Source organism: Tamandua tetradactyla, chromosome 1 (assembly GCF_023851605.1).
Source record: "Tamandua tetradactyla isolate mTamTet1 chromosome 1, mTamTet1.pri, whole genome shotgun sequence".
Classification (NCBI taxonomy): Eukaryota; Metazoa; Chordata; class Mammalia; order Pilosa; family Myrmecophagidae; genus Tamandua; species Tamandua tetradactyla.
This window is the reverse complement of record NC_135327.1, coordinates 42763535-42785633: the sequence shown is the minus strand read 5'-3', so window position 1 is coordinate 42785633 and position 22099 is coordinate 42763535. Positions and strand designations below refer to the sequence as shown.

At 42.8% G+C, this 22099-nt stretch overlaps 1 pseudogene; it reads left to right on the top strand.

The window, feature by feature from the left end:
* The first annotated feature begins 15898 nt into the window (after positions 1 to 15898).
* Positions 15899 to 21877, top strand: LOC143684179 (elongation factor 1-alpha 1-like; annotated as a pseudogene).
* Positions 21878 to 22099: the final 222 nt, after the last annotated feature.

Genomic DNA, 22099 nt, shown 5'->3' with positions numbered 1-22099 from the left:
AGATTTATTCTCTCACAGTTCTGGAGACCAGAAGTCCAAAGCCAAGGTGTCAGGGGGGCTACGCTTCCTGTGAAGCCCTTGGGAAGAGTCTGTGCCATGCCTCTCAGCTTCGTGGGGTTTGCCAGCAATCCACAGCAGGCTCCCCTCTGTCCCTCTGCGTGTGTCCCAATTTCCTCCTTTTACGAGGACACCAGCACACTGGACTAAGGGCTCACCCTGGCCGTTTCAATTTGCCAGATTCCATCGGCTATGACCCTATTTCCAAATAAGGTCACATTCTGAGGTACTGGGGATTAGAACTTATCTTCTTGAGGGGTACAGTTCAATCCATAACAGTTGCAAGAATCATTTTGGATGACATATATGGCACATGGTAGATATGCCATAAATACGATAACTATCAGCGTTCCCTATGTACAGGAACCCAGTCCCTCAATTATTAGGTACCAATTGCCACTTTCCTGCCCTCCTGCTCAGGCCCCCTTCAATCATGGCTACCTCAGCTTCACTGCCCACACCCATAGGCCTCATGGGAGAACCGTACCCCACCCACGTGCCAGACCTGCATGGGGCAGCCAGGGGTCCCGCACTAGGGGGCGCCACAGCCAGGCTGCACCCTGCACTGCAGTGCCTTAGTGCCCTACAGAGACTGTCCCCTTTAAAAAACTCTTCCTACTTTCTGATAAAGGCAGCACCTCTCTTCCTCTCCCAGTCACCCCACCAATGCCAGGAGCATATTCCTGGACCACTCTAGTCCTACAACTCTTTGCCCTAAGGATGAATTCTTTCCCAGAATGCTCCCTGCCCACCCCCACCCTGCCAGGCACCCTCACCCCCATTCTGAAACACAGGAGTGCACTCAGCTTAGTCTCAAGTCAGGGCTCCCCCATCCGTCACCACACACCCTACCCCTCTTTTGTATGAATCAGTAAAAGACATGCCCAGCTCCAAATTTGGGGAACCAGTCTCAGGGTGATGCAAAGACCACAACTCGCAAATACCCCTTGCGAGTCCTCCTCGGACGCAGTTCTCTCCAAGTTTGCAGATGCTGCCCTAAGTGGAAGCAGAGATAAGCCAAGGACTGGGCCGGCTACTCCCGCTGGCCTCTGCTAACATGACGTCACCCTCCCCAAGCGCAGAAAACTTAGCTATTCCTGATTTTGTTCCATACTCCATGCACAATTTTTAAAGCCCTTTCTGGAGGCTGGCAGGAAACATGCCAAAATATCAGCAGTGGTTACAGCTGGTTTTAGGATTTAGGGGAGTTGCTGTTTCTCCTTTATACTCTATATTTTCCACAATGGGCACATTCTATTTTTTTCTTGTCAGGAAAACAAATTGGTATTTTTGTAAGCAATTTAAAAGCCCTTGTTGGTTACCTCCTGCATTTCTCATAGCCTCAGCTCTCCATGGGAATCAGTTTCTAACATTATTTCTTGCTGTTTTCTCCCTGTTTTGAGTCCCTCCTGCTTCAAACCTTTGCTTCTGTCCTTCGAAAATTTGAGCTAATCACATTTCCCCATGCAGACCGCATCAGTTTCCTTGGATGCTTCTCGATTTTCTTTTTCTACAGGAATATTTATAAATGGAATTTGTTTAAAACTCTGTAAGATCAAGACACTGACCTCATGTGCCTCCTGATATGAGCCACTGGGAAGAAAACATCACTTTTCTAGTATTCTTGACACAAATGCACAACCTGAGTCCAATCATGAGGAGACAGCATGCAGAATGTCCCAAATTGAGGAACATTCTACAAAACAATGGCTTGTACTCTTCAGATATGTCAATACCACAAAAGACAAAGAAAGCCTGAGGAATTGCTCCAGATTGCTGGAGAGGCAGGACATCTGACCGCTGCACATGACCTGCGTATTCTTTGCCAGGAAAGGGCATCATTGGGTCAACTGGCAAAATTTAAATCTGAATAAGGTCTGTAGATTTGATAATCGTACTGAGTTAGGATAAATTTTCTGAGTTGGATGATTACACTGTGGTTAGGTAAGAGAATGTCCTTTATTTTTTAGGAATTATACACTGAAGCATTTGGGGATAAAGGGCATCGTATCTACAATTTACTCTCATATGGTTCAAAATATATACACATGTATATATGTATGTATGTATGTATGTATGGAGAGAGTGAGAAAGAAAACAATAAGGCAATGTGGTAAAAATTGTTAACATTTGGGGAATCTGTATGGAGAGTAAAAGAACTTACTTGTTCTATTCTTGCAGTTTTTATGTAAGTCTGAAATTATGTCAAAATTAAAAGTTAAAAGGAAAAAAATCCCACAAGCCTCAAGCACCACAGGCATTTCGGCCTTTGAGATCATCCAGTCCTCATGGGCACATCAGCTCCACCCACACAAACCTCTCTTCTGAGCGCTCACCCTTCTCTCATCCACAGTTTCAATTCCTCTCTGACCCTACAGATTTTCGGTTTCTGACTACCTCCCGCATTGCCTAAGAATAGCTTGGCCTCTCTGATGAAGACAGAGGACTTTCTGATTCCAGCCCCAAAGCTGGAATTCTGTCCTCATGGACAGCAGTTCTCAAACTTGACTGCCCATTAGCATCATCTGGGGAGACTCTAAAAATCCCGGTGCCTGCACTGTACCCCAAACCAGTTCTCGCCACTCCTGGTTTTTTTGCTTTATTGCACTTTGCAGGTATTGGGGTTTTTTAACAAATTGAAGATTTGTTGCAACCCTGTGTCGAGCACATCTATCAGCACCGTTTTTCTAACACCGTGTGCTCACTCTCTGTGCCACATTTTAATTAAATTATATACATTGGCTTTTTAGACATAATGCTATTGCACACTTAATACACTACACTATAGTGTAAACATAACTTGTATATGCACTGGGAAAGCAAAAACATTGTGAAACTTGCTTTATTGGGATACTTGCTTTATTGCAGTGGTCTGGAACTGAACCCACAATATCTCTGAGGTGTGCCTGTGATCAGAATTTCTGGCAGTGGACCCAAGCAACCAGAGGTTTTTTTTTTAAGCCTCCCAGTGATTCTTTTGGGCAGCAGAGGCTTCATAAAATTCGGAGACTAGTATCCTACCCAGGGAAACTTTTTAAAATTCCAATGCCAAGGCTACATCCTTGACCAATTAAATAAAAGTCTCTGGAGTTAGGATCCAGACATCTTAAAAAAAAAAGAAAAGAAAAAAAACCTGCTCAGGAAATTATACGTCAGTATGCTGATCTTTCTTTTTTTTTTGGCATAGGCAGGCTCTGGGGATTGAACCTGGGTCTCCAGCATGGCAGGTGAGAATTCTGCCTGCTGAGCCACCATTGCACCACCCAGTATGCTGATTTTTAAAACAAGTTAAAATTTAAAAAAACAAGAACTCTCAGGTAATTGCAAAGTGCAGCTATCTTTGAGAATGGGTGATTTAAGCAGTTTAAACATTTTGCTTACATGTGAATCACCTGTAGGGCTTGATAAAACACACATGGCTGGGTACCACCCTCAGAGCTTCTGATTCAGTGGGTCGGAGGTGGAGCTGGAGAATTTCATTTGCAACAAGTTCACTGGGGCTGCTGCTGCTGCTGGAGCCCAGGAACCACACTTTGAGAACCACCAATTTAGAACCTTGTATTCAAAGTGTGGTCCTTGTACCAGCTAGCAGCAGTAGCATCACCTGGAAACTCAGAATGCAGATGCTCGGCCCCTCCCAACCCAGCAGCTGAGATAGAATCTGCAAGATTCATTAACAAGACTTCCAGGTACTCTGGGCCTACATAAAAGTTGAGGAAGCACTGCTTTAAAGGAAATCTACACCATCTCACACACTGTTACGGGTCCTGGGGCTGAGGTCGTGGGGGGATGGGACGGGGGCAGGTGTTCACACTGATTGCTGTTTTTAAAGCCCCCCACCGTGGTGAGGGCCCAGGAAGGAACTGAGAGGCCATGGAGTAGTTAACCGTGCAGAGAGCAGCAGGCGGAGGCAAAGCCCCAGCCCCTGGGAGGACAGCCAGCCCTGGATTCCCCTTTCCAGCTGTCTGCCCCTTTGATTTTGACCTCTGGGTTAGTGGAGTTGACACAACAGCCTGACTCCTGGGCTCCAACTGACAGATCCATTCGCTCAGTGTTCTTTGACCATTGACTGTGTCCTCACCCTGATTTAGCCCCTGTACAGCAACTCAGCAGCAAGACCCGCTTGCGAGTTTGGTGGACAATAATTACGTTGTCATGGCCACGTTATCTCAGACTGCAGGACGAGCTGCTACACACGGGATTCACTCACGGTCTTTTGAAGGATGTATCATTATCCCCAATTTACGGAGGAAGAAACTGAGGCTCAGAGAGATGAACTCACTTACCCAAGGTCACAGCAGCTAATAAGTGGCAAGGCCAGAATGGGACGCCCAAATCTCTCTGACTCCACAGTCCCACACTAGAGAGCCCCGAAACGGAATTGGCCTCAGGGCTGCTGCCCTGATCTTATATGTCTGCTCTTGCTTCTCCTTTGCTGAAATGAAAGAAGGACGATCGACTGAAGCTGTGCTGCAGGATACAGTGACCCCTAGCCACATGTGGCTATTGAAACTTACATTCATTAAAAGGAAATAAAGTTTAAACTTCCATTACTCGGCTGCACAAGCCACATTTCAAGCGCTCCACGTGGCCAGTGGCTGCCGTGCTGAGCGGTGCAGACCGAACATTTCCATCCTGGCAGACAGTCCTATTAGACGACCTTGTTCCCCCAAAATGTAGGCAGTCTTCACCGCCCCAGGTAACTCTTCATTCATAGTTAACTTTTTAATGCGAGACATCAAACCCACAAAATTCATTTTTACACTCTTCTTGCTTGTCACAGGGAAACCAAGCTTTTCAGCCACGGGAAGCGTCTGGGGTGTTAGAGGGCGACACCTGCTGGCCGCACGCGGCTCCCACCCTGGCACGGGCCGACTGGGGGGCGCGGCCGTCGGCCGGGAAGCGGGGAACACACCCAAACCAGGAAAGGAGCAGACACGAAGCACCTGGGGGAGAAACTGAGTCAGAAAATCCATCCGCCGCCGCCGGGGTGAAATTTCATGCCTAGCGCAATCTCTGGCACCAAGGAGATAGGTAACAAATGTTAGTTACTTCTATTGCCTATTAATTTTATTTATGTTTATTTTTTCTGTTTTATGTGTTTGATTTTATTTATTTGTTTAAATATGTTATATCTGTAAAGAGATGACTGGCCGATTGAGGATCCTAGAACTGCGACTTTGAGCTTTTCTTTTTTTTCCTCTTAATAATTTTTTTCTCCAACTGGTCATACCTCTTATACTAGGGAGCCAATGCAGAAGCAGGATGGATTTACTTTTCAGACCACTCACCTTTTACAAGTCAGGGTTGTTAAGGCTTTATAAATTCATCAAGAACAAGAAAATGTCAAGATATTTGAGCCTCCTGGCAAAACGTGAAAAGATGCTCCTGCTGTTTCCCTGCACCCAAGGTGACAAGAAGAAGGAAAGAAGGCTTGCCTGGTTGTGAGATGGATTGGACCTCACAGACCCGAAATCACTCATTTATCCACTTAGGTCGCAAATCCTGATGGGCCTCTTGGTAGCCAGGTGGCAAAGGAGCTGAGCAGGGCAAAAGCCTCCTTATGCGAGCCCAGCACACAAGGCATCAAGGCCGAATTCCAACAGGGGTATCATCCCAGGGCACCACAAAGGCTCAGCTGCAACTTGGGGACAGCAGCCTGTGTTCTCCGAGGATCTCTTCTGGGGATCAAAGATCCAGATGCTGGGAGATCCACCCTCTTGTGTGTAAGCCTCAGCTCTAAAGAAATTGGAATATAGAGAGTGCTGCAATCCCAGGGGATTATGGAGGACTCCCCCCCACCCCCACCTCCACCCAGTTAGGGGGAAAAGTCTTCAGGGGAACTAAGCAGGCAGATTGGCCAGCCTGATTCAGGGCTGTCCTAGCAAGCCAGTGGCCCAAGGCTGCTTAAGGGCAGATTGGAAGGGTCCCAGGTCTGGACCAGTTTCAGAAGGACAGAAGGGTAGACGGTCATTCTTGGCAAGGTCTACAACAGACACCCCTCCCCCAAACTAAGGGCAGTCCCCCTATGTGATGAAGTTTGCCAAGTTCCAGCCTTGTACCTGACCCTGTACCAGGTGCCAGAGGGACAGAGACCACTGAGCCACAGTCCTGCCTTCAGGGGCCTCCCACTTTGGTGTGGCAGGGGGCAAAGAATACCCATAGGGGGTGATTCATTAAGAACGGCTCTTTCATTAAAATAAATTGGGTAGATGGAAATACTAGAGGTCAATGAGAAGGAGGGGTGAGGAGTATGGTGTGTATGAGGTTTTTCTTTTTTCATTCTTTTTCCGGAGTGAGGCACATGTTCAAAAAATTATCATGGCAGTGAATACACAACCATGTGATGATATTGTGAGCCACAGATTGTATACCATGTATGGAATGTTTGTATGTTAAGAATGTTTGTGTTTTTGTATGTTGTTTTACCAATAAAAATTTTTTAAAAAATCATATGCATTTGAAAAAAAAACATCTCTTTCCTTCTTCATCACCCTCCTTCACAAGCCCATTCAACCCCTGTCTCAATTCCTGGAGTAAGGCAACATTTCACACTTTGACCTTTTTAAAAACGTCTCAGTTACCCAAGTTAAAAAATGGGCAAAACTCTTGAATAGGCCATTGGCACAAAAGGATATCCAAATGAATATGAAAAAAAATTGCTCAGCCCTAATGGTTATAAGAAAATGCAAATTAATACCACAATTAGCTCTGACTACATACCTACTGGGGTGAACAAAATGAAAATATCAAGGATGAGGGAGGATGTGGAAAAAACAGAACTCACAAACTGCTGGTGGGGGTGTAAATTGGCATAAACTCTTGGGAGAAATGTTTGGCCATCTCTTCTAAAATTAAACATATGACAAGCTATTCCACTCCTGGGTATATACCTAAAAGAAATGAATGCTTATGCACACCAAGAGACATGCACAAAAATATAGATAGCAGCTGGATTAATAATAGCCAAAAGCAACACACAACCCAGCATTTATAGTCTTTATAAATATATTGTGTGTACAGCACAGCAAGAAAAAGAATGGTCACTGTTCTTTTAGACAGTAACATGGATGAACTCAAAGACACAGTGTTGAGCTGAAGAAATCAGGCCATAAAATAGCACATCTTGTGTGACTGGGTTTATGTGAAATCCAAGAACAGGCAAAACAAAGTTTCGGTGCTAGGGATGAGAATACTGGTTACTTGTTGGGGCAGTGGAAGGTGAGGATTGTCCAGGAAAGGGCATGAGGGGACTTTCTGGGGTGCTGGGAAGTTCTATCTTGAGCTGTGTGTTGGCTAGACAGGTGTACACATAGATGTCTTCCTTTCCAAGCTGCTAAAGCAAATACCATACAGTGGATTGGCTCAAACAATGGGTATGTATCAGTTCACAGTTTTGAGGCTAGGAGAAGTCTAAAATCAAGGTGTCAGCAAGGCAATGCTTTGTCCCCAAAGACTGTGGTATTCTGAGGCTGGCCACCAGCGATCCTTGGTCCTTGGTTTTTCCATCGCATGACAATGCACGTGGTGGTGTCTTCTCCTTTCTCTTCTGGGTTCTGTTGATTTTCAGCTTCTGTCTGCCCCCACAGCTTCCTCTCCAAATCCAGGTTCCTTTGCTTATAAGGACTTCAGTCATATTGGATGAAGTCCCAACCTGATTCAGCTGGCCACACCTTAACTAAAAGGAGCATCTTCAGAAAGTCTACTTGGTAATGAGGTCACACCCACAGAAATGGATTAAAATTAAGAACATGTTTTTCTGGGGTACACACTTCAATTTCCAAAAATTGGTAAAAATCAATCTGGTTGTCCACTTAGGATTTGTGCATTTTATTGTATGCAACTGACACCACAATAAAAAAGTGAAAAACAATAAAAATCTTGGGTGACCACATCTGACTGAAGCATGGTTGAAAAAAATTTTTTAAATTGCATGTATTACAGTGAACAGTCACCTGAGAAGTTTAAAACAATTTTGTAGCAGCCTCTGAGACAGTCATATTCCTGAGGCCTCTGGTGGTAAGTTTGATCCATGCCACTCACCAGCACCAAAAGGATTCTGCTCCTTCCAGCCAAGGAAGCTGGGCCCGCCCAGAGAAGTGTCAACTGTCAATCCCCTGCATTATCCTCTTACCAGCCCCTCTAACACCTGGGGCCCAGCCTTCTCCGAGACTCAGAGCTGGTCCTGGAGTTTCCTGGGACTCCTTAGAGGACACTTGGAGGGCCCCGAGTGTAGTGGGCAAGCAGGGTGAACCTGTAAGGAAAGATTAGTTGAAGGAGGAACCCCTTTAGGAAGATTCTCTATTTAAAACTCCTTTCTTGCCCTCTGGAGACTGCAGCTCTAGCTGTATTACACCCCAGCCTGTGGACCAGGAGTGCTCCATCTCGGCTATGCATCAGAATCACCTGGGAAGCTTTTGTGACATAGGCACCTGAACCCAGACTGACTCAATTAGAAGCTCTAGGGTAGCAGTTCTCAAAGTGTGCCTGCTGGAACATCTTTTGTCACCTTGTTAGAAATGCAAATTCTCAAGCCTCACTCCAGACCTCCTGAATCAGGAAACAGCAATCAATCTCTGTTCTAACAAGCCTACGTGGTGAGTCTGATGCACTCTCAAGCATGAGAACCACTGCTGTAGTTTGAAATTTGCATTTCCAAGAAGATCCCAGGTGATGCAGGTACGGTTGCTTCAGGACCTTACTCTGAGAACCACCACTGTCTAATTGTCTAGTGGTAGATCCAAGTTGTGTGTGCATATGTGTGTGTTGGGTAGGGAGGAGGAGTTAAAAATTCTCCAGGTGAGGGTGGACCACAGTGGCTCAGCAGGCAGAGTTCTCACCTTCCATGCCGGAGACCCGGGTTTGCTTCCCGGTACCTGCACATGCAAAAAAGTAAAATAAATAAACTCCCCAGGTGAGTAACTCTGATGCAGGTGAGGGTTAATAAGCAATTGCAGAGACTCTTATCTAATCTGGCAGGAGGCCCACACCTGAACAGAAAACCCCCCAGGTGGGAGTGTTGCAGGGAGGGAGAAATACAATTTGTTCTTCAGTTTGTCCCATCTGGACACTCCTCATCCCACAAAACTTCAATTTTGGGTTCCTAGTGTCAGAGAAGTTAGTTTTAGGTGCCCAGTACTAAGTGATTCTTCTGGCAATACTGGAGCTGGAGAACTCTCTGATGAGACACTTTGCACAAAAGCCCCAATTTGGGGAATAGCCAGATCTTACTCTGACAGTTTAATCTTTTGTCCAAGATAGATGGGAAACAGTAGGCGAGGGAAAATTAGGAATGAATAAAAGAAGTGACAAAGAAGAAATTACATACAAAACTGGATAAGTGACAGCGAACAAGAGAAGAGAGAGCACACTATGAGAGAGAAGCAAAAACACATTTTCTTCTTTCCAAGGAGGGCAGACTTTTTGGGGGTGCAGGGAGGGGGTACTGGGAAAGGTTTTGTGCAAGTCTGGAGGGAAGAGCTGGGCAAGCTACACGATCTACAAAGCAGGGTAGAAATGCAGGATTGAAATGCAGCAAAAAGAGTGAGGGAAGTCATGGGCGGGATGGGGGTGGGGCAGACCCCATGGGAAAGAGGCAGATTCCACCAAGATTAAAATGTCCTCCTTTGAAGAGGCAAGCCACAGATTGAGAGAAAATATTCACAGCACATGTATCTGAAAAAGGACTTGTGTTCAGTATGCATAAAGAATTCATGAAACTCAATAATAGAAGGCAAACAACCCCATGAAAAAATGGGCAAAAGACATGAGTGAACACTTCACAAAGAGTGTACAAATGGCCAAGAAGCACATGAAAGGATGCTCAATATGATTTGTCATCAGGGGAATGCAAAATAAAACCACAATGAAATACCACTTACCCACTAGAACCGCTAACATTAAAAAGACTTGTAATGCCGTGTGTTGATGAGAAGGCAGAGCAACTGGTGTACAACCATTTTGGAGAATTTTTGGAGTTTCTTTTAAAGCTAAACGTACACCTACCATATGACCCAACAATTCTGCACCTAGATATTTACCAAAGAAAAATAAGAACACAGGTTCACAAAGATAGGGGCACAAATGTGCATGGCCGCTTTATTCATAATTGCCAAAAACTGGGAACACTACAAATATCCACCAGCTGGGGAATGGATAAACAAAATGTGGTCTATCCATAGAAAGGAATAACAATAGAAAGGATGAAATTACTGATACACATGACATGGATGAATCTCAAAATCATTATGTGAAATAAAAGAAGCTGGATGCCGACAAGCACTGTTCTAGTTTGCTAGCTGCCAGAATGCAACACACCAGAGACGGATTGGCTTTTAATAAAAGGGGATTTATTTCGTTAGTTCTTCAGAGGAAAGGCAGCTAACTTTCAACTGAGGTTCTTTCTTACGCAGGAAGGCACAGGGTGATCTCTGCTGGCCTTCTCTCCAGGCCTCTGGGTTCCAACAACTTTCCCCCAGGGTGCTTCCTTTCTGCATCTCCAAAGGCCTAAGCTGAGCTGCGAGTGCTGAGGTGTGGTATGCTGAGCTGCTTGGCTGTGCTAGGTTGAGCTCTCTCATTTAAGCACCAGCCAATTAAATCAAACATCATTCACTGCAGCGGGCACACCTCCTAGTCAACTGCAGATGTAATGAGCAAAGATAGGGGCACAGAGATAAGGTTCATGTACCATTGGCTCAGACCACAGCAACAGAACTAGGTACCTTCACCTGACAAGTTGACAACCGAATCTAACTACCACAAGCGCATACAAAAGGATTCCTTTTATATAAAATGTTATAACAGGCAAAACCAACTTTAGAGCAAGGGATACCAAAGAACTTTCTGGGATGACAAATGTTTTCTGCATCTTATTTGGGTGTAAACATCAGTCAAAAGTCATCGTACTGAAAACTTAAAATGCACTAATGAAATTTATTGTATGTGAATTACACCTTGGTAAAGTTGATTTTTTTAATAGCAAAAATAAAAGTAAAGAAAAACAAAATGAACAACAAATCATGAAAAAAATTAAAAATAAGATTAAAAGACAAAAAATTGAAATAAAGAAAAATATGACCATTAGCAATAAAATAAATAAAAGATTAAAATAGGCAGAGCACACAGAACAGGAAGAGAAATGGACCGAGGGGGAAACCCTGAAGAATCATCTCCTTTGAGGAACAGAAAAGAAAGAACCAGGCTGTACCCTGCAGGGCAGTGGCAGAATGAAGTCCCGGGGGGCGGGGGTGGGGGTGGGAGGCAGGTTGAGGAAGTGAGAAGCTTGGGGAGAACGGGAGACAGCAGAGGCTCAGAGCTGGTGGTGGGGGCGGGTGCTATGAGATGAGGGCCTGGAAGCAGCCCTTCCAGGGTGACTGAGCTGCTGAATTGAGACATCACTGGTTACTTGGGAGGCATTTCTCAACGGTGAGTTGACGAGCAATGGCAGGGGCTGAGGAAGCAGAGAGAGCACGTCCAGCCACTTTGCCAGGGAGCTTGGGGAGGCAGGGAGCAGACTGCCTAAAAAGATGTTGCTATGAGACCCCTTAGGCAAACCACCCTCCCCCCCACCCTCATAGCAGGCTGAATTTTCCTGACATCTTATGGGAAGGATAGCTATTGCTATTTGAACAACTGCCCTTGCGTAAAGAGTGTTGACCTTTTCTGCAGGATGGTTTTTACATGTCTGCACTGGAGGAAACATCCTAAATAGTTAAAATACCCCCATCTGCAGCTCCCAGGGCTGCCACTGGCTCGCCCCATTCACCAGCATGACTAGCGGGAAGGGACATTGGCATAACCTCAGGGGGGAAGCAGTGTGGCAAAATCTACCCAGGTTACAAATGCACATACCCTAAGCTTCTACATCAGGGAACTTATTCTACAGATAAACTTGCACATGTGTAAACAACATAGCCACACTGCCGGTAACACCCAAATGCCCCTCAATCAGGGACCTGTTAAATAAAATCTGGCACATGCTTACAAGTTCTAAGTAGCTGCCAAAAAATAATGAGGATGCTTTCACGCACAGACATGAAAAGATTTCTGAGATATATTTTCAAGTAGATAGAAGCAAAATGCAAAACAGTTGTATAGGACAAAGCCACTGGTGTTATAATAAAATTTTTTTTTAATGTGGGGAAACAGAAGAATATATTTGCTTTAATATATTCAAAAAGGTGTTTGGAAGGATACGCATGGAACGAATGATAATGGTTACCTATTTGGAGGGAAAGAGACGGAGGTGGAAAAGGAGGACTGGCAGACAGGGTTGGGGTCAGGGATGTGGGGAGACTCCTTTTTGTGCACATTTTAAATTTTTTTAATTTTAGAAAAATATGAATGCATTGTTCATTCAAAAAATAACTTTTTTAAAGTCTTAAGTGTATTTCTATCTTCTTAAGGATTGAATTTTGGATTTTGCCTCAATAGCAAGGCCTAATATGATTCAGTCCTAAGGAAGACTCAGAAAATTTTGTCAATATTGGCTACAATTTCTACCATGGGAAAGGCTATAAATCAGGGCCTGGTCTCCCTTTCTGCTCAGCTGGGAGAGACACTCAGGAGCCCTCAATGTGTCAGCAGTAATCTCAGGATCCTACTCTCTTCATCCCCTCTAGTCCCCAGGAAAACCAGTGCAGCTGGACTGGGGGTGGAGGACTCAAGCCCCACTGGACCATGGAAAACTCCCACCTCCAAACAGATGTGTTATTATTTGGACTTTGCATGCGAACGTTGAAAGGACTAGTTAAATCCTGACAAATCTTTGCATCTTGTCCTAAAATTCCAGACTCAATGCTGACAATGGAATCAAAGTGCTTTCTAGCCCAGAGAGGGAGCCACCCTCAATTTGAAGAAGATTCCAAAATAGGAACTCAAGGGCAATTGAAGGTCAGACGGAGTTGACCAGCAGGTTTTTAAATGCCTTGAAATTCAAAGACATAAACCAGAGGCAGAAGGGATCAAAATCTGGTTCTTGGGGATACAATAAGAAATTAGATCTGGGCATATCTTAGTTCCAGGAACGACTCAAGCTCATTTCCACCTTTAACCATTCCTTCCCCTTAAAATACTGATCCCTAAATCTTCTCAGGGCTGACCCCTTCTTCCCATCCTGGCTTCAGCTTAAATGACCCTTCTCAAAGGGGCCTTCTCTGACCACTCAAAATATGCTGTCCACCCAAGCAGTCTCTAACACATCCCCTATTTTCATTTAGTCTTTTCATAGCATTCACTACCCACCATCTTTCTTATTTGCTTATTGTGTCTTCCCCATTCAAAATGCAAATTCCAGTAGAGTGCAGCCTTCACTGGCTTGCTCTCTGCATCCCCAGGGTTTGTAACAGTTGCATAGTACATGGTACATGCTCAGTAAATATTTGCTCAATTAATGAACAAATAAAATTAAACTTGAAATGTCTATGAGGTTGCCAAGGAGAGATGGCAAACACTTCAATGTGGGGGATCTCAAGGGAAGGATCCAGGCTGGAGGTATGCATTTGGGCATTGTGCTGGTTTGGAGCTGTTATGTACCCCAGCAAAGGCTATGTTGTTTTAATCCATGACTGTAGGGGCAGACCTGTTGTGGGTGAGACCTTCTGGGACAATTGAGATGTGACCCAGCCCATTTAAGATGGGTCTTAATCCTGTACTGAAGTCCTTTATGAGAACACAGAGAGAGAGTCACTGAAACCAGAACCCAGGAGAGAAGGACCAGCAGACATTGCTATGTGCCTTCCCATGTGACAGAGGAAACCCAGCTGCCACCAGCTTTTTTTCAGAGAAATAATTGCCCTTTTAATGCCTTAATTTGGACATTTTCATGGCCTTAGAACTGTAAATTTGTAAACTAATAAATCCCTGTATTAGTTAGGGTTCACTAGAGAAACAGAACCAACGGGAAATATTCGTAAATATAAAATTTATAAGAGTCTCATGTAATCATGGGAATGTAGAGTCCAAAATCTGTAGGGCAGGCTGTGAAGCTGATGATTCTGATGGAGGGTCTGGATGAACTCTGCAGGAGAGGATCGCCAGCCAAAACAGGAAGAGAATATGTCTCTTCTGAATCCTCCTTAAAAGGCTTCAAATGAATCGATTAAGCATCACTCATTAAAGAAGACACTCCCCTTGGCTGATTACAATTGGAATCAGCTGTGGATGTAGCCAAAGTGATCATGATTTAATTCTATGAAATGTCCTCATAGCAGCAGACAGGCCAGCACTTGCCCTACCAGACAAACAGGTATCACCACCTGGCCAAGTTGACACATGAACCTGACCATGACAATTCCCATTGCAAATACAACACATCTATTTATGTGACACCTGAAACTCAGAGTCAGCGCTCTGAAGCTATGAAAGTCTGCATTAGCACATACAACAACTATTAAAAAGTTGAAAAAGTGATTGGACTTCAACTAGAATTATGAAAAAAGCTGATCTGAATAGCACTAAGGAAATTTAGAATACAGGGTAAAGGATGATATGGTTCATAAACTTCAACTTCTGTGTGAGAACAAAGGAACAGATGTTTATTTGGTGCAAAACTTGTACTTGGGGTAACACATTATCTAATTTAACTTGTATAGTCAGTTTATTCAAACACCATAATTACATGGAATCTTTAATAGGGTGGGAGATCTTGTAGATTTGTCCAAGTTAGTGTGATATCCTGAAACATCCCAGAGTAATTTGGGCAGAGGATAAAAAGGGATTTGTAAAATCCCCTTGGGGGACTGGGAAGAAAGGAGGAAATATTAAACTTCCCCCATTGGGGAATTCCTGATATTCTTGCAAGCAGTGGAGATAACCAGTTCAATAGGTTGAGCCCTTGATCTTGGGGCTTGCCCCTATGAAACTTATTTCTGCAAAGGAAAAGCTAAACCTACTTATGATTGTGCCCCAGAGAATCTCTTTTGTTGCTCAGATATGGCCTCTCTGTCTAAGCCAACTTGGCAGGTGAACTCACTGCCCTCTACATGAGGTGTGACTCCTGGGGGTATAAATCTCTCAGCGTGGGACAGGACTCCTGGGTATGAAGCCAGGACCCACCATCTTGGGATTGAGAAAGACTTCTTGACCAAAATGAGGAAGAGAGAAATGGGACAAAATAAAGTTTCAGTGGCTGAGAGATTTCAAACAGAGTTGAGAGGTTTTCCTGGAGGTTATGTTTATGCATTATATAGATATTTCTTTTTAGTTTATGGTGTATTGGAGTGGCTAGAGGGATTGAAATGGTTGAACTGTATCCCAGGAGCCCTGATTCTTGAAGATGACTGTATAACTATATAGCTTTTACAATGTGACCATGTGATTGTGAAAACCTTGTGTCTGATTCTCCCTTTATCCAGGCTATATACAGATGAGTGAAAAAAATATAAGGACAAAAAACAAATAAATAATAGGGGGGATACGGGGTAAAAAAATAAATTGGGTAGATTGAAATACTAAGTGTTCAATGAAAGGGACGGGTAAGGGGTATGGGATGTATGAATTTTTTCTCTTTATTTCTTTTACTGAAGTGATGTAATTGTTCTAAAAATGATCATAGTGATGAATGCACAATTATGTGATGATATTGTGAGCCACTGATTGCATATGTTGGATGGACTATATGTGTGTGAAGATATCCCAATAAAAATGTTTAAACAAAAAAAAAGAACTATGGGAAGGGAAGGAAGCAGGATCAGACAAAGAGCGTAATTGGGCAAAGGTGCAATTAGAACAAAGGTCTCAGCCTTATTCACATAGCATGTTTATTCCGAAGAGCCCACAACCAGAAACAACCCAAATACCAATCAGCAAAATAAAATGTAGCCTTTTTCGCAATGGATTTGCCTCCAGAACACAGGTGTTGTGAAAACCATCACTACATCTTAAGCCAAAATGGGAAAGGAAAAGACTCATATCAACATTGTCGTTATTGGACACGTAAATTCGGGCAAGTCCACCACCACTGGCCATCTGATCTACAAATGTGGTGGAATCTACAAAAGAACCATTGAAAACTTTGAGAAGCAGGCTGCTGAGATGGGAAAAGGGTCCTTCAAGTATGCCTGGGTCTTGGATAAACTAAAAGCTGAATGTGAGCTTGATATCACCATTGATATCTTCCTGCGGAAATTTGAGACCAGCAAGTACTATGTGACCATCACTGATGCCCCGGGACACAGAGACTTGATTAAAAACATGATTGCAGGCACGTCTCAGGACTGTGCTGTCCTGACTGTTGCTGCTGGTGTTGGTGAATTTGAAGCTGGTACATCTAAAAATGGGCAGACACGAGAGTATGCCCTTCTGGCTTACACACTGGGTGTGAAATAACTAATGGCTGGTGTCAACAAAATGGATTCCACCGAACCACCTTGTAGTCAGAAGAGATATGAGGAAATCATTAAAGAAGTCAGCACCTACATGAAGAAAATTGGCTACAACCCTGACACAGTAGCATTTGTACCAATTTCTGGTTGGAATGGTGACCACATGCTGGAGTCAAGTGCTAATATGCCTTGGTTCAAGGGATGGAAAGTCACCTGTAAGGATGGCAATGCCAGTGGAACCACGCTGCTTGAAGCTCTGGATTGCATCCTGCCACCTACTCGTCCAACTGACAAGCCCTTGCGTCTGCCTCTTCAGGATATCTACAAAATTGTTGGTATTCGTGTTCATGGATTGGAAGACTAAATATAGTTAAGATGTCAATTCTACCTAAATTGATTTACAGATTGTGCTGGTTTGAAAGGATGTATGCCCCCCTAGAAAAGCCATGTTTTAATCAAAATCCCATTTCATAAAGGTAGAATAATCCCTATTCAATACTGTATGTTTGAAACTGTAATTAGATCATCTCCCTGGATGATGTGATTTAGTCAAGAGTGGTTGTTAAACTGGATTAGGTGACGACATGTCTCCACCCATTTGGCTGGGTCTTGATTGGTTTATTGGAGTCCTATAAAAGAGGAAACGTTTTGGAGGATGAGAGATTCAGAGAGAGCCAGAGAAGAATGACATGGCCACGAGAAGCAGAGAGTCCACGAGCTGGTGACCTTTGGAGATGAAGAAGGAAAACACCTTCCAGGGAGCTTCATGAAACTGGAAGCCAGAAGAGAAAGCCAGCAGATGATGCCGTGTTTGCAATGTGCCTTTCCAGTTCAGAGAGAAATCCTGACTGTGTTCGCCATGTGCCTTCTCAGCTGAGAGAGATACCCTGAACTTCATCGGTCTTCTTGAACCAAGGTATCTTTCCCTGGATGCCTTTGATTGGACATTTCTATAGACTTGTTTTAATTGGACATTTTCTCAGCCTTAGAACTGTAAACTAGCAACTTATTAAATTCCCCTTTTTAGAAGCCATTCCATTTCTGATATATTGCATTCCAGCAGCTAGCAAACTAGAACACAGATTCAATGCAATACCAATTAAAATCCCAACAACTCACTTTTCAGAAATAGAAAAACCAATAACCAAATTTATCTGGAAGGGCAGGGTGCCCCAAATAGCTATAAGTATCCTGAGAAAAAAAAATGAAGTTGGAGGTCTCACTCTGCCTGACTTTAAGGCATATTATGAAGCTACTGTGGTCAAAACAGCATGGTGCTGGCATAAAGACAGATATTTTGACCAATGGAACCGAATACCATGTTCAGATATAGACCCTTTCATCTATGGACAATTTATCTTTGATAAGGCAGTCAAGCCAACTCACCTGGGACAGAACAGTCTCTTCAGTAAATGGTGCCTAGAGAACTGGATATCCATATGCAAAAGAATGAAAGAGGACCCATATCTCACACCCTATACAAAAGTTAATTCAAAATAGATCAAAGACCCAAACATTAGATCTAAGACCATAAAACTGTTAGAAGAAAATGTAGGGAAATATCTTATAAATCTTATACTTGGAGGTGGTTTTATAGACCTTACACCCAAAGCAAGAGCACTGAAGAAAGAAATAAATAAATGGGAACCCCTCAAAATTAAACACTTTTGCGTGTCAAAGAGCTTCATCAAGAAAGTAAAAAAGACAGCCTACACAATGGGAGACAATATTTGGAAATGACATATCAGACAAAGGTCTAGTATCCAGAATTTATAAAGAGATTGTTCAACTCAACAACAAAAAGACAGCCAATCCAATTACAAAATGGGTAAAAGACTTGAACAAACACTTCTCAGAAGAGGAAATACAAATGGCCAAAAGGCACATGAAGAGATAGATGCTCAAATTCCCTGGCCATTAGAGAAATGCAAATCAAAACCACAACAAGATATCATCTCACACCCATCGGAATGGCCATTATCAATAAAACAGAAATGACAATTTGCTGGAGAGGATGTGGAGAAAGAGGCACACTTATCCACTGTTGATGGGAATGTCAAATGGTGCAACTGCTGTGGAAGGGAGTTTGGCAGTTCCTCAAAAAGCTGAATATAGAATTGCCATATGACCCAGAAATATCATTGCTAGGTATCTACTCAAAGGGCAAGGACACAAATGGACATTTGCACACCAATGTTTATAGCAGCATTATTTACAATTGCAAAGAGATGGAAACAGCCAAAATGTCCATCAACAGATGAGTGGCTAAACGAACTGTGGTATATACATACGATGGAATATTATGCAGCTGTAAGACAGAATAAAGTTATGAAGCATGTAACAACATGGATGAACCTTGAAACATTATGCTGAGTAAGATTAGCCAAAAACAAAAGGACAAATACTATATGGTCTCACTGATATGAACTGACATTAGTGAATAAACTTGGAGTATTTCGTTGGTAACAGAGACCATCAGGAGATAGAAATAGGGTAAGATATTGGGTAATTGGAGCTGAAGGGATACAGATTGTGCAACAGGACAGAATATAAAAACTCAGAAAATGGACAGCACAGTATTACCTAACTGTAATACAATTATGTTAAAACACTAAATGAAGTTGAATGTGAGAATGATGGAGGAGGGCTGGGGGCATAAAAGAAATCAGAAAGAAAGACGATAAAGATTGAGATGGTATAATCTAGGAATGCCTAGAGTGTATAATGATAGTGACTAAATGTACAAATTTAAAAAATGTTTTTGCTGGAGGAAGAACAAAGGAATGTCATTACTGCAAGGTGTTAAAAATAGATGGTAATCAATATTTTAAAATTTCAACTTATATGTGAGACTAAAGCAAAAAATGTTTATTTGGTACAAAATTTATATTTTGACTAGTGCATTTCCTAATGTAACTTATGTAGATAGCTTGGTTGAACACCATAAGTACATGGAACCTTGGGTAGGACATGAAATTGTGTTGGTTTGTCCAGAGTGATGCCCCAATGAATCCCAGAGTGATTTGATCAGTGAGCGGAGAAGTATTTGCAAAGTCCCTTTCGGGGAATGGTGAGAATGGGGGAAAATTCAACTTCCCCAAGTTGAATTCTTGATATTCTCACAAGCAGTGTGGACAACCAAAGCCCCCAGTCTTGGGGTTTGTTCATATGAAACTTAACCTCACAAAGGATAGGTCAAGCCTACTTATAAAATTTAGGCCTACGAGTCACCCCTAAGAGAGCCTCAGATGTGGCCTCTCTCTCCAGCCAACACAACAGGCAAACTCACCATCCTCCCCCTGTCTACATGGGACATGACTCCCAGGGGTGTGGACCTTCCTGGCAACCTGGGACAGAAATCCTAGAATGAGCTGAGACTCAGCATCAAGGGATTGAGAAAAAACCTAGAATGAGCTGAGACTCAGCATCAAGGGATTGAGAAAACCTTCTCGACCAAAAGGGGGAAGAGTGAAATGAGACAAAATGTCAATGGCTGAGAGATTCCAAACAGAGTCGAGAGATTATCCTGGAGGTTATTCTTACGCATTAAGTAGATATCACCTTGTTATTCAAGATTTAATGGAGAGGCTGGAGGGAACTACCTGAAAATGTAGAGCTGTGTTCCAGTAGCCATGTTTCTTGATGATGATTGAATAATGATAAAGCTTTCACAATGTGATTGCGTGATTGTGAAAACCTTGTGTCTGATGCTCCTTTTATCTACCTTGTCAACAGATGAGTAGAACATATGGAATAAAAATAAATAATAGGGGGAACAAATGTTAAAATAAATTTAGTTTGAAATGCTAGTGATCAATGAAAGGGAGGGGTAAGGGGTATGGTATGTATAATCTTTTTTTTTTCTCTGTATTCATTTTATTTCTTTTTCTGTTGTCTTTTTATTTCTTTTTCTGAATTGATGCAAAGGTTCTAAGAAATGATCTAGATGATGAATATGCAACTACGTGATAATATTGTGAATTACTGATTATATATGTAGAATGGAATGATCATATGTTAATGTTTTTGTTCGTTTGTTGTTAATTTTTTTAATTAATAAATAAATTAATTAATTTTTAAAAATTGGTATTTGTCCTGTGTCTGTGGGCCGAGTGGAGACTGGTGTTCTCAAACCAGGCATGGTGGTCACTTTTGCTCCAGTCAACAGTACAACTGAAGTTAAGTCTGTTGAAATGCACTATGAAGCTTTGAGGGAAGCTCTTCCTGGGGATAATGTCGGCTTCAATGTCAAGAACGTGTCTGTAAAATATGGCAATGTGGCTGGTGACAGCAAACATGACCCACCAATGGAAGCAGCTGGCTTCACAGCTCAGGTGATTATCCTGAACCATCCAGGTCAAATCAGTGCTGGTTATGCACCTGTGCTGGATTGTCACACAGCTCACATTGCTTGCAAGTTTGCTGAGCTGAAGGAGAAGATTGATCGCCGTTCTGGCAAGAAGTTGGAAGATGACCCCAAATTCCTGAAGTCTGGTGATGCTGCCATCGTTGATATGGTTCCTGGCAAGCCCAAGTGTGTTGAGAGTTTCTCTGACTATCCTCCTCTGGGTCATTTTGCTGTTCGTGGTATGAGACAGACAGTTGCAGCGGGTGTCATCAAGGCAGTTGTTCTGGTTTGCTAGCTGCCGGAATGCAATATACCAGAAACGGAATGGCTTTTAAAAAGGGGAATTTAATGAGTTGCTAGTTTACAGATCTAAGGCCGAGAAAATGTCCCAATTAAAACAAGTCTATAGAAATGTCCAATCAAAGGCATCCAGGGAAAGGTACCTTGGTTCAAGAAGGCCGATGAAGTTCAGGGTTTCTCTCTCAGCTGGAAGGGCACACGGCAGACATGGCATCATCTGCTAGCTGTCTCTCCTGGCTTCTGGTTTCATGGAGCTCCCCGGGAGGCGTTTCCCTTCCTCATCTCCAAAGGTTGCTGGCTCATGGACTCTCTGCTTTGTTGTGCTGCAGCATTCTCTGCTCTCTCTGAGTCTCTCATTCTCCAAAATATTTCCTCTTTTATAGGACTCCAACAAACCAATCATGACCCACTCAAATGGGTGGAGACATGTCATCCCCTAATCCAGTTTAACAACCATTCTCGACTAAATCACATCATCCAGGGACATGATCTGATTACAGTTTCAAATATACAGTATTGAATAGGATTATTCTACCTTTATGAAATGGGATTTATATTAAAACATGGCTTTTCTTAGGGGGCATACTTCCCTTTCAAACCAGCAGAGCAGTGGACAAGAAGGCTGCTGGAGCTGGCAAGGTCACCAAGTCTGCCCAGAAAGCTCAGAAGGCTAAATGAATAATACCCATAACACCTGCCACCCCAGTCTTAATCAGTGGTGGAAGAATGGTCTCAGAACTGTTTCTCTCAATTGGCCATTTAAGTTTAATAGTAAAAGACTGGTTAATGATAACAATGCATCGTAAAATCTTCAGAAGGAAAGGAATGTTTTGGGACCATTTGTTTTCATGTGGCAATTTTAAGTTACTAGTTTTTAAAATCAGTGCTTTTTAAATGGAAACAATGATCAAAAATCTGTCACAGAATTTTGAGACCCATTAAAACAAAGTTTAATGAGAAAAAAATAAAATGTAGTGTATTAAGTCAAGGAATAATATGCAGCAATAGAAAAGAACAAAAGAATCTTAAATTCAACAACAGATGAATTTCACAGGTGTGGTAGTTAGATTCA